Genomic DNA, 12,723 nt, shown 5'->3' with positions numbered 1-12,723 from the left:
TGTGTGGTCCTTTGTATGTGTCACCTCATTTATTTTGCTTGTTTGATTATACTCTGCCTAATTCCTGAAAGGCTGTGTAGTAGATTATCTTGTTTCATTCTCACGACAATCCTTAGATGCATCCCCATATTACAGATGAAGTAACTAAGGCACAGAGGAGCTAAGCCACTAGCCTGAGGTTATTAGACAGAAGAGGTATCTGAGGAGGCCCAAAGCATTGCCTTTTCCAGCATCATCCTGCTCTCAAATATATCACTCTGCACTTGTGCAAACTGTGCAACTCTGTGAAAAACATCATGCTTTAAAATCCAAGTTTTGCTATCTTCTGGGGGGAAAAAAACCCCATATTTCACTCTGGTTTTATAGGTTGCTGTGATAGCTGGACCACATTTGGAGGTCTTCAGTCAAAGAAACTATAGGCACTTTTTTTTTATTTTTAGCCAGAATTGCATTCCATGTCTTAAAACACAGGAAACCGTCGGTCACCAGGCAGACCAGTGGTAATTGCCAAACCAAGGGTGAGAATGTGGCAGTTGGTAAATCTCAAACTGTGTTCTTCTCTGCAGACTGTGTGTACTCTTATACAGAAAGAAAAACTTGCTAATGACTTTTTATAAATAAATTCTAGCTTATAATTTTTGTTCCAGCAACAGCTGCTAAAATGTAATCTCCCCTCAAATACTAAATACTTTTCCTTTCTTGTGGAAAGAAAATGTTATACACTCGAAAGCAAAGTCGACCAGGATCACTGTTTGTGTGACCTCGGAAGAGATGCTTATCCTCTCTGTGACTTCGTTATATCCTTTGCCTATTTTAGGAACAAGTGGGATAACGTGGGCGAGCTCCTCAAGGATATGGAATATATAGCATTTACCTCTGACTTCTGGGGTCTGACATAGGATGGGTGCTTGGGACTTGTTCACTGACTAGAATTAAACTCACTTGAGTTGAATATGCCTTGAAAGGTTTAAAGGGCTATAGAAATATGAAATGGTAATCATTATCATTTAAAGGGAAGGGAGAGGTTAATATTTAGATTCTTTAAATATGTATTTTCTTCCTATCTCTAAGAATACTTTCTGGAAAATGTATGCTCCTAAAGTTTTTTATTCATCTCTGAAATTTAAACTAGCAGGGTTAGCAAACTATAGCCTACCATCTGTTTTTGTAAATAAAGGTTTATTGGAACCCAGTCATGCCCATTCTTTTATATTTTGCCTACAGCTGCTTTCATATAAAAGCAGGATTTCATGGTTGTGATGGAGACCATATAGTTAATATGACCATATTTACTGACTCTTTACAGAAAAAGTCTCCCACTACTTGAATTATAGTATGAGTCACTGGGAATACATTTCTCTTTAAAAGCTCTCACCTCATAGTAGCTGCTCCATATATGTCTAAATGGGACAAGATATGTTGGAAAATGATCCAGGTCATGAATAGGTAACACCTCAAAGTGAGAATCCAGAAGAGGGGGCTGTACATACCCTGTTTCTTCAGGAGCTGAAGGCTCTATTATCTATAGCTTATATAATAATTATAGTATAACAACAACAACAGTAGCTAATTATTGAGTGCTTACTAGGTTTATATACTCTGTGTCATAAAATCATCACCACAGTTCTATGAAGTAGTTAGTAGTATTATCCCTGTTTTTATTTTTTATTTTTTTTATTGAAGTATAGTTGCTGTATAGTATTATATATGTTACAGGTGTGCAATATAGTGTCACAATTTTTAAAGGTTATATTCCATTTATAGTTATTATAAAATATTGACTATATTCCCTGTGCTGTACAATATATCCTTGTAACTTTTTTTTTAAACATCTTTATTGGAGTATAATTGCTTTACAATGGTGTGTTAGTTTCTGCTTTATAACAAAGTGAATCAGTTATACATATACATATGTTCCCATATCTCTTCCCTCTTGCTTGTAGTTTATTTTATACCTAATAGTTTGTACCACTTACACCCCTTCCCCTCCTTATGTTGCCCCTCCCACCTTCCCTCTCTCCACTGGTAGCTAGCCACTAGTTTGTTCTCTACATCTGTGACTCTGTTTCTTTTTTGTTGTATTCATTAGTTTGTTGTACTTTTTAGACTCCACATATAAGTGATATCATACAGTATTTGTCTTTCTCCGTCTGATGAATTTCACTTAGCATAATGTTCTCCAAGTCCATCCATGTTGATGCAAATGGCAGAATTTCATTCATTTTTAATGGCTGAGTAGTGTTCCATTGTGTATATATACCATATCTTCTTTATCCATTCATCTGTTGATTGACACTTAGGTTGTTTCCATATCTTGGCCATTGTAAATAATGTTGCTATGAACATTGGGGTGCATGTATCTTTTTGAATTAGTGTCTTTGGTTTTTTTTTTTTGGATATATACCAGGGAGTGGAATTGCTGGATCATATGATAACTCCATTTTTAGTTTTTTCAGAAACCTCCATACTGTTTTCCACAGTGGCTGTACCAATTTACATTTCCACCAAGAGTGTAGGAGGGTTCCCTTTTCTTCACATCCTCGCCAACATTTGTTATTTGTGTTCTTTTTGATGATAGCCATTCTGACAGGTGTGAGGTGATATCTCATTGTGGTTTTGATTTGCATTTCCCTGGTGATTAGTGATGTTGAGCATCTTTTCATGTGCTTGTTGGCCATCTGCATTATCCCAGGTTTTAGATGAGAGGCCTGCCTTGCCCAAGGGTACCCAGTGGCAAAGCCAGGCTTTGAAATCCACATAACCCAATGTGATATTTAGTTTCTGGGTTCCCATTAGAGATATCCTTTAGGATTCTGGGTTGTTCCTTTACCATCTCAGCCAAGCACCTTGCTTTCCCTGTCTCTTGGGACATTACATTTGGTTGCATTATTGCCAGCCTGCATGGCTTTCTTTATTCATTTAACAATTATTTCTAACTTACTACTACTCATATGTGCCAGGTAGTGTGCTGGGTAATGGGGACATCACAAGAACCAGTCAGATACAGTCCTCACCTGGATGAAGCTTAAGTTCCAGTGAAAATGATGGACATTAATCAATCACACAATAAATATTTAAATAAAACTATCATATGTGTTTCAAAGGGGAAAGGCACAGGATGCCAAGAGAGTGGGTTATAGGAACCTCTCTCAAGAGATGACCCTTGAGTAGAGAACTAAATTTGTTCATAAACAGGAGTCAGGCACAGAGGGGAGGGAAGTGTGTTCTAAGCAGAGGGATGGTATGTGCACAGGCTCTAGGGAAGGAGGAAGCATGGTGTGTAAGGGAGACAAAAAGAATGTCTCTGTGGCCAGAGCACATCCAACAAAGGGACATGGATGGAAAAGTCAGGAGCCACACAAGACCTGTGCTCAGATTTGGGTCTTTGTCTTAAAAACAATGGCAAGCCACTGAGGTGTTTGAGCATGGGTAATCAGAGTGGTGGTGTTATCACTCCAAATGCTGTGTGTGATCCTCCGTTACAAGGCTGCTCTTTCCTGAGTTCATAAGGGACTTCTGCTAATGCAGCATCACACTGAGACGAACTAAGGTGTATACAGCATGGTCTGAAAACACAGCTGGTCGATCTGCCATGGCCTGAGGGATGAGTGAGCCACAGCCCTGCGTGCAATGGTGAGTCAACTCACTGCTGAGAAGTGCAGACTCGATCTGAGACTTTTACACCAGAGGCTGCACCCAGCCTAACCAATGACAAGGATAGCTTGCTGTCAACTTGGAAGCCTGCTTGCAGCAGGTCTTTTCATTTAGTAAAAATAAGTACTTGTCGATTAGCTTGAAAGCTGGGTTACTTGTCACCAAAGGCCAATGTTTGCCTGGCTCCTCACTTCAGTTATGGGGCAGAGAAAAAGCTTTGCTTTTGGTCCTAAGAGAATTCTAGGACATAAACATAATTTTCTATCACCCTTAGAATGGAATCCAGACACCCTAGCTTGGTCTGCCAGGCTCTCCACAGTCTCGTCCTGCTTCCCTCTTCGTCCTCTCATATCACTCTCCCTCACTTATTAGTTGTTCAAAAAATCCGTGTTGAACAAATGACTATATAATCTTGGACAAGACATAGCTCCTCTCTGATCTTAGTTTCTTCATTTTTAAAAGTGGGCTAGCCTGGGTTTTTTTTAAGGTCCCATCTCTATGAGATGCAGAATTGGGAGTCTTTCAGCAAACACTTGCCAACATATCCTCTAAGCCATGTCCCATGACAGGCACCAGGGATACCCCTGCCCTTGAGATGTTTATTCAAAAATAGATACAAAAATAAAGAAAACAGTTTCAAAATCACATGGGGCATGAATGTGAACTCTATAGTCATAGGAACTAGGTACAATCCTAACTCTACCACTTTCTTGAGCAAATAATCTCTCAGTGGCCCAGTGCCCAGTGGTCCATGACTTAAATGGAGATAATGTCACTAACTCATGGAATTTTGTGAGATTTAAGTGAGATGATGTTATTGCTGGCATTGTCTCTGGAACAAAGCAGTGCTCAAAAAATGTTGGTGATGATCATCAATAAATGATGATGATGACTAACATCAACAGGATATTCGGCACCCATGTGACTATGCCAGTTGTCAGTGGCTTACATCTGTTCTGATTACCTACTGCCAATGCCATCCTGGTTGTAATATTTTGAACTTGCCCACTGAATGAAAGCACATGGTAGCAGAGAGGAGCTGCAGTTGATGCTCAGTGTCAGTGGTTCATGGAAGGTGTCCTAGAGAAGATGAGGCCAAAGCTGAGCTGTAAGGTAAAGAAGGGTAGACAAAGCCTCCTCTGTCAACTATGCCCTCCAACAGTGGCCAGAGGAATCTTCCAAAAGTGCACATCAGAAAAACAAACAAACCAACAAAACAATGCACAAGAGATCAATTGACTTCTTCCTTAAAACCAATGGCTACCTGCTGCAATTGGAATAAAATCAAAGCTCCTCACCATGGTTTACAAAGCCCTGTATGAGCTAGTCCCATCTTGAGCCACCTTCACCCTTCCCAACCATAGTCAGCTATTTATCCCTACCTCAGACTCTTTGCATTGGCTGCACTCTCTGCCAACAATGCACCTCCCTCCAGTCTTTCCATGCCTGGCTCCTCTTCATCAGCAGAACTCAGCTCCAATGTCACCTCTGTAGAGAGACCTTCACTAGCTACACTACCTGACATTGTCCCCACTCCTGCATGCCACCCCCCAATATTTCCACTACTGTCATTCATTTTGCAAGCCAAAACCTTGTTTTGTTTCCTTCAAAGCTCTTACCACCATCTGAAATTATCTCTAGGAGGACAAGGATTTTATCAGTCTCGCTCCCGCTGGCCTCAGCACATGGTTGACCCTCAAAAATAGTTTGAATGAACAAATTTCAGGTCCTTGTAAAGGACTGAGGTGAGACAGCATGTTCTGGGATGAGAACACAAGATTAAAGCTAGTGCCACACAATGAAGAATCACATCAGATCTCAGAGAATTTAGAAAATGCTCTGGATCACAGCGTGTACCATGTCTGAGCATCATGAAAAGTCCAACAATATCTTATTTCTTCCTCTAAGACAGCCATTTCTCAGTCTTGCATTTCCAGAAAGCTTCTCTAAAGTTCAGACACCTGTCTAAACTAATTAAAAAGTCAAGATTATAAAATAATTTCCAATAATCCAGGCTTAGCTCTTTCACATGGTAATTCCAACTAGGCTAGCAGAAGCCCTTGGGTTGTCTCTTTAATGAATAGCTAAAAGTGGTGTTTAATTAGAATGTCATCATTAGCCCCAAAAGAGTTTGTTCTTGTAAGCAGTTTCAACATTGTCCCTGCAGTTCTAGTTGCCTCACACACTTGCTCAGAAGGTCAAGCATTCAGTTATAAATCTCCTATGTCACATCAGACACTTTGATTACCTTGAGTAAGCTCCAAAGTTGGTGTTCAAACTACAGCTGAAGTGCTCATCCAAATTATTCAAAATTCTGACTTTGTAGGGTTTGGATTTTAAAATATTACCCATAAATGGCAAAAGGCAATCCACAGGCATCACTTTCAGAACCCACTTGCCAATCTTATACTCTCTTCCTAGCAGGATATGATTTGCACATAGCTGCTCCCCAATCCCAAATTAATAGCAGGACAAGCAGCAGATCCCCTTCCCCCAGACCCACCCACACCTATTCACCGTGTGTGTGGTTAGTGTGTATTTGATTGGCCCCACTGTGCCTGCCTGAGGAAAAACAAAATCAACAGCTTCAGGAATTATAATTGCTACTGACAAGGACCTTGGGAAGTAGGTGAAAGGGAAGCAGTGCTTTTTCACAATTAAGCCCTGTTGTTGATGCATGAATGTCTCTCTTGCCTTTGATGCCAAAATTGTGTTCTGACAGGTGGAAACAAGCAGCCTGGCCATTGCCAAGCTGCCTCCTGGGGTCTTCTGGTGGTCCTGACTGGTCTGAGACCTGGGGGATCACTTGGTGCCCACTCACCACACACATGCACATCCTATAAACTACAAAGTCCTATGGAACATTCTCCACCTTAAGGACCACCACCTGAAACTATATCCTCCTTACCTCTGGTCTCTCCCTGTTATTATCTCCTGTTCTAATCCCCTCCCTGGCTCCTAGTGTAAGCCTCCTATGATCTGAACTCAGCCTATCTTCCAACATACATAACGTATGTACCCTTAAATTCAGCTGAAGTGAACCAGAGGGAGGGTGAACAGCCAGACAAAATAGGGCCCTGCTAACCAGCCAGCACTATCTGCTAAACCAGTACTTCTCAACTACTAATAACATACATTCATTCAAATCACTGGGAATTTGTTAAAATGCAGATTGTGATTCAGGAGGTCTAGAGTAGGGCTCAAGAGTCTGCATTTTTCTAACAAGTTCCCAGATCCTGAGGCTGTTGCTGGTCCCTGCACTGCACATTGAGTAGGAAAGTACTATGTCATCTTTTTAACGTGTAATTCATGTGTGGGCATGTGGGGGTATGCTGTATTCAAAATAGCTTTATTTTAAGATTATGTTAACTCTATAAAATCACCATTTTTGCAAATCAAAAAGTCAATTTCATGTGGTTCACCCTGATCTCAGAATCCTAGCCAACTTACCTTGGAACATAGAGGAGGCAAGACTTCAGATCAAAATTCCAAATGTGCTAACTTGAGCTTAGAGCAGAGCACAGCCTCACCCCTATACTTGCCACAACCCTGGCCCCTACGGAATCCTACCCTATGGGGCATCCAAGAGACATCTTCCTACCTTTTTCAGTCTTATAAGTTGGAGAGAAGAATCACTCCACTTGATTGCCTTCCACTTCTCTGCTCTCCAAAGCCTAGTTCTCAGAATATACTGAAATTTCAAGGCATGCCTTGAAGAACTGGCACATCCCCAGGTGGTTTTCTAGGTCACCTGGTGGGAAGATCTTAGCAGATGGCAGGATGTGTTTTGATTCTCATTAAGAAGCTTACTCAACACTGAAAGGAGGTGTGGCAGATCCCCCTATAGCTACTGGTTCTCCACCTACAGAAAGTCCTGACTGTGTGGGTGGGAGGTAGGGAGGGAGACTGATGAGCACAGGCCTGTAAGCCTGCCTGGCCTGAGTCCTGCACAGGCAGAGCAGATTCACTAACCCCTGCCTGCAGTTGCCTTTTTGATGGCAGAGTAGCTGCTGTATAACCATCTGCCACCATTGGCAAAACTCACAAGAAGTGAAAAAGCAATAAACAAATAGGATATTTCAAGAGCAGCAATAACATGTGCTCCCTCCATGAGAAGCTCTACTGATTCAAGATGTTCAGGATATTATCAGATTCAACGGACCATCCATCTGAGTGGACAGTGATGGGATATTGATGCTCATTGATTATGTTGCACTCGTTCTCCACTCCAGCTGCCCTCTAGCTGAAGAGCTTTTAACAAACACCAGTGCCTTGTTCCCACCCTAAATGAATCAAATCAGAATTTGGGGGGCAGGTATAGATGGATTTTAAAAGCACCCAGGTGAACTGGATGCACAGTGAAGGTTGCAATTCACTCTGTTAGAGATGTTTTATTCAAAGATCAAGGAAAAGTACCCTTTTTAGATCATTGACTTTCTCAGCTTCTAAAACTACACCTCTTTTTTAATTTCAACATAGGATGTTGGGAATAATGAATACTCTTTATACTTTCAGAGTCATAAATCACTTTTACATGCACCATCTTATTAGATTCTCAAATCAGCTTGTGGAAAATGCTAATACCATTATAGAAAGATAATGCAAGGCTTGCTGTGACATTGTTTCCGAGAGACAAAAAAAAAAAAATGGAAACAACCTAAAAACTAGTGAGAGGATGGTTAAATATGTTATGAGGCATTTATGTGATGGAGAATTCTATGGCTATTAGAAAGATTTAGGTAGATCCATACACATTGACTTAGAAAGATAGCCACAGACTACTTTTAATTTCTTTAAAAAATTTTTAAAAATCAAGTTCACAGTTACTTATAAAATGATTCCATTTCCATTGTTTTTTCACTTTTCATTTTTTATTTTTATTGCGATATCTTTGACATATGAAAATTGTATACATTTAAAGTATACAACTTGATATTTTAATATATGTATACATTGTGAAAAGATCACCACAATCAAACTAAATAACATATCCATCACCCTTTCATAGATACGTGCGTGTGTGTGTGTGGTGTGTGTGATAAGATTTAATTTAGTGCCACATCTTCTTTATCCATTCATCTGTCAATGGACACCTAGGTTGCATCCATGTCCTGGCTATTGTAAATAGAGCTGCAATGAACATCGTGGTACATGACTCTTTTCGAATTATGGTTTTCTTAGGGTATATGCCCAGTAGTGGGATTGCTGGGTCATAAAGAAGATGTGACACATATATACAATGGAATATTACTCAGCCATAAAAAGAAACTAAATTGAGTTATTTGTAGTGAGGTGGATGGACTTAGAGTCTGTCATACAGAGTGAAGTAAGTCAGAAAGAGAAAAACAAATACCGTATGCTAACACACACACACACATATATATATATGTATATATGGAATCTAAAAAAAAAGTGGTTATGAAGAACCTAGGGGCAGGACAGGAATAAAGATGCAGATGTAGAGAATGGACTTGAGGATATGGGAGGGGGAAGGGTAAGCTGGGACGAAGTGAGAGAGTGGCATGGACTTATATATACTACCATATGTAAAATAGATAGCTAGTGGGAAGCAGCCGCATAGCACAGGGAGAAGAGCTCAGTGCTTTGTGACCACCTAGAGGGGTAGGATGGGGAGAGTGGGAGGGAGACACGGGAGGGAGGAGATGTGGGGATGTATGTGTGTGTATAACTGATTCACTTTGTTGTAGGGCAGAAACTAGCACACCATTGTAAAGCAATTATATGCCAATAAAGATGTTAAAAAAATAAAAATGATTTCATTTAGGATCTATACTTTTAGCAAATTTCAAGCGTGTGATACAATATTGTTAACTATCACCACCATGCTGTACATTAGAGCTCCAGAACTCATTCACCTTCATAAGTGAAACTTTGTACCCTTTGACGAACATCTCATTTCCCTCCCTGCTCAACCCCTGACAACCACCATTCTATTCTCTCCTTCTATGAGTTGACTATTTTAGATTCTACATGTAAGTGAGTTCATACAGTATTTGACTTTCTGTGTCTGGCATATTTCACTTGGCATAAGGTCCTTCTGGCTCATCTGGTTCATCTATGTTGTCACAAATGACAGGATTTCAGTTATTTTTATCGCTGAATAATATTCCAGTGTGTGGGGAGGGGTATGTATCACATTTTCCTTATCCATTCATCCCTCAGTGGACACTCAGGTTGTTTCCATATCTTAGTTATTGTGAATAACGCTACAGCGAACATGGGAGTGCAGATATCTCTTCAAGAGCCAGATTTCATTTCTTTTGGACATATACACAGAATGGGGTTGCTGGATCTTATGATAGTTCTATTTTTCATTTTTTGAGAAACCTCCATCCAGTTTTCCATAGTGGCTGCACCAATTTACATTCCCACCAACAGTGCACAAGTGTTCCCTTTTGTCCACATCTTCACCAACACTTGTTATTGTTTGTCTTTTTTGTAATAGCCATTCTAACAAGTGTGAGGTTATATCTCATTGTGGTTTTGATTTGCATTTCCCCAATTATTGGTGATGTTATGCACTATTTCAAGTACCTATTGGTCATTTGTATGTTTTCTTTTGAGAAATGTCAATTCAAATTACTTGCCCATTTTTTAATCAGGTTATTTGTGGGTTTTTTTGCTATTGAATTGTTATGAGTTACTTGGATATTTGGGATATTAACCCTTATCAGATACACTGTTTGCGAATATTTTCTCCCATTCTCTAGGTTGCCATTTTACTATTTTGATTGTTTCCTTTGCTGTGCAGAAGCTTTCTAGTTTGGTACAATCCCACTTGTCTGTTTTTGCTTTTCTTGCCTGTGCTTTTTGCTGTCATAACCAATAAACCACTGTCAAGACCAACGTCGAGAAATTTTTTCCTATGTTTTCCTCTAGTAGTTTTATAGTTTCAAGTCTAACATATAAGTCTTTAATCCATTTTTGTTGACTTCTGTATGTGGTATGAGATAAGGGTCCAATTTCATCCTTTTTCATGGGATATCCAATTTTCCCAACATCATTTATTGAAGAGTCTGTCCTTTCCCCATTATGTGTTCTTGGCACCCTTGTCGAAAATCAGTTGACTATAAGTGTTTGGATTTATTTCAAGGCCCTCTGTTCTGTTCCATTGGTCTATGCATATGTATTTATACTGTTTTAATTACTATAGCTTTGAAATACATTTTGGAACCAAGAAATGTAATTCCTCTAGCTTTGTTCTAGCTTCATTCTTCTTGCTCAAGATTACTTTGACTACTCAGGGTCTTTTGTGGTTCCACATGAATTTTAGGGGTTTTTTCCTATTTATGTAAACGATGCCTTTGGAATTTTGATAGAGATTGGATTAAATCTGTAGATCACTTATAGTAGCATGAACATTTTAACAATATTAATTATTCCAGCCCACAAACATGGGTCTGTCTTTCCATTTATTTTCTTTAATTTCCTTCATCAGTGTTTTATAGTTTTCAATGTGCAAGTTGTTCACTTCTTTAGTTGAGCTTATTCCTAAGTATCTTATTTTTGTTGTTGCTACTGTAAATGAGATTGTTTTTTTAATTTCCTTTTTGGATAGTCCATTGTTAGTGTAAAGAAATGCCACCAATTTTTGTATACTGAATTTGTATCCGACAATTTTACTGAATTCATTTATCAGTGCCAAGAGTTTTTTGTGTGGTTGAGTCTTTATTGTGTTCTACATATATGATCATTTCATCTTCAAAAAGAGGCAATTTTATTTCTTCCTTTCTGATTTGGATGTCTTTTATTTCTTCTTGTCTAATTGCTTTGCCTAGACTATGTTGAATAGAAGTGGCAAGAGTGGGCATCCTTGCCTTGTACTGGATCTTAGAGGAGAAATTTTCAGTGTTTCTCCATTAATTATGATGTTAGCTATGGGCTTTTCATATATGGCCTTTATTGTATTGAGGTAAGTTCCTTCTGTTTTTTTGAGATTTTTTATCATGAATGGATGGTGAATTTTGTCAAATGCTTTTTCTGAATCTATTGAGATGGTCATGTGGTTTTTATCTTTTATTACATTAATGTGGTATATCACACTGATTGATCTGTATGTGTTGAACAATCCTTGCATCCCAGGAATAAATCCTGCTTGGTCATGGTGTATAATCCTTTTAACGTGTTGTTGAGTTTGGTTTGCTATTATTTTATTAAAGATTTTTGCATCTATGTACATTAGGGAAATTGGCTTTTTGTTCTCTGTTCTTGCAGTGTCTTTGTCTGGCTTTAGTATCAGGATGATGCTGGCCTCATAAAATGAGTTCAGAAGCGTTCTCTCTTTTTCTATTTTTTGGAAGAGTTTAAGAAGGATTGGTATGAATTCTTCCTTGAATGTTTGGTGGAATTCATCCACAAAGCCATCTGGTCCAGGGATTTTCTTTGTTGAGAGATTTTTGATTACTACTTCAATCACCTTATTTGTACTCGTCTGTTCAGGTGTCTATTTCTTCTTGATTCAGTCTTGGTAGGTTGTATGTTTCTAGGAATTTATCCATTTAGTGTTTTTTAAACTCTACAGGTATATGTGTGTGTGATTAATAAGCACAAAAAAAAATCTGGAATAAGTACTAAACTCTTAATAATCATATTGCTTGGACTGGGATTAGAAAGAGGTGGGGAAGGGGAACTTTTGTTTTTTTAATTTCTTTTAGTTTGTTACAAAATTATACTTCCATACTGTTAAAAAAAAAAAAAAAAAGAAAAACTATTTTAAAACCACAGCCTGAAATGAATGCACAAGGGCTCAACAGGCAGATTGCTGATCTTCATTCAATGAAGAGCAAGTTAAGTCCTGCACAATCAGGTGACATGGGCAGGCTGGTGCATCAGGAGCCTAAGCCATCAGCTCTCTCTCCATCAGGAGAACTGCATCTTGCAGGCTGGCCAGTATCCTCTCAGTGTCACTGAGCTGACTCAGGACCTAGCAATTCCCTGCTTGTCCATGGCCATGAGGAAGATTTATTTGCTGTCAATGGCAGCTGTTGGTGCAGCCTGGAAACATGTCCAACCCTGTAGGGCAGTTCTGCTCCTAATAAGGGAAATTCA

The 12,723-nt window shown here is 39.1% G+C and overlaps 1 protein-coding gene across 1 annotated transcript in view; it reads left to right on the top strand.

The window, feature by feature from the left end:
• Nucleotides 1–12,723, top strand: part of CA10 (carbonic anhydrase 10) — a 604,800-nt gene that overhangs the window by 567,208 nt on the left and 24,869 nt on the right. The window lies entirely within an intron of this gene.

This window comes from Balaenoptera ricei, chromosome 20, assembly GCF_028023285.1.
Source record: "Balaenoptera ricei isolate mBalRic1 chromosome 20, mBalRic1.hap2, whole genome shotgun sequence".
Taxonomy (NCBI): Eukaryota; Metazoa; Chordata; class Mammalia; order Artiodactyla; family Balaenopteridae; genus Balaenoptera; species Balaenoptera ricei.
The sequence above is the reverse complement of the archived record's forward strand: the minus strand, read 5'-3'. Positions and strand labels throughout refer to the sequence as shown.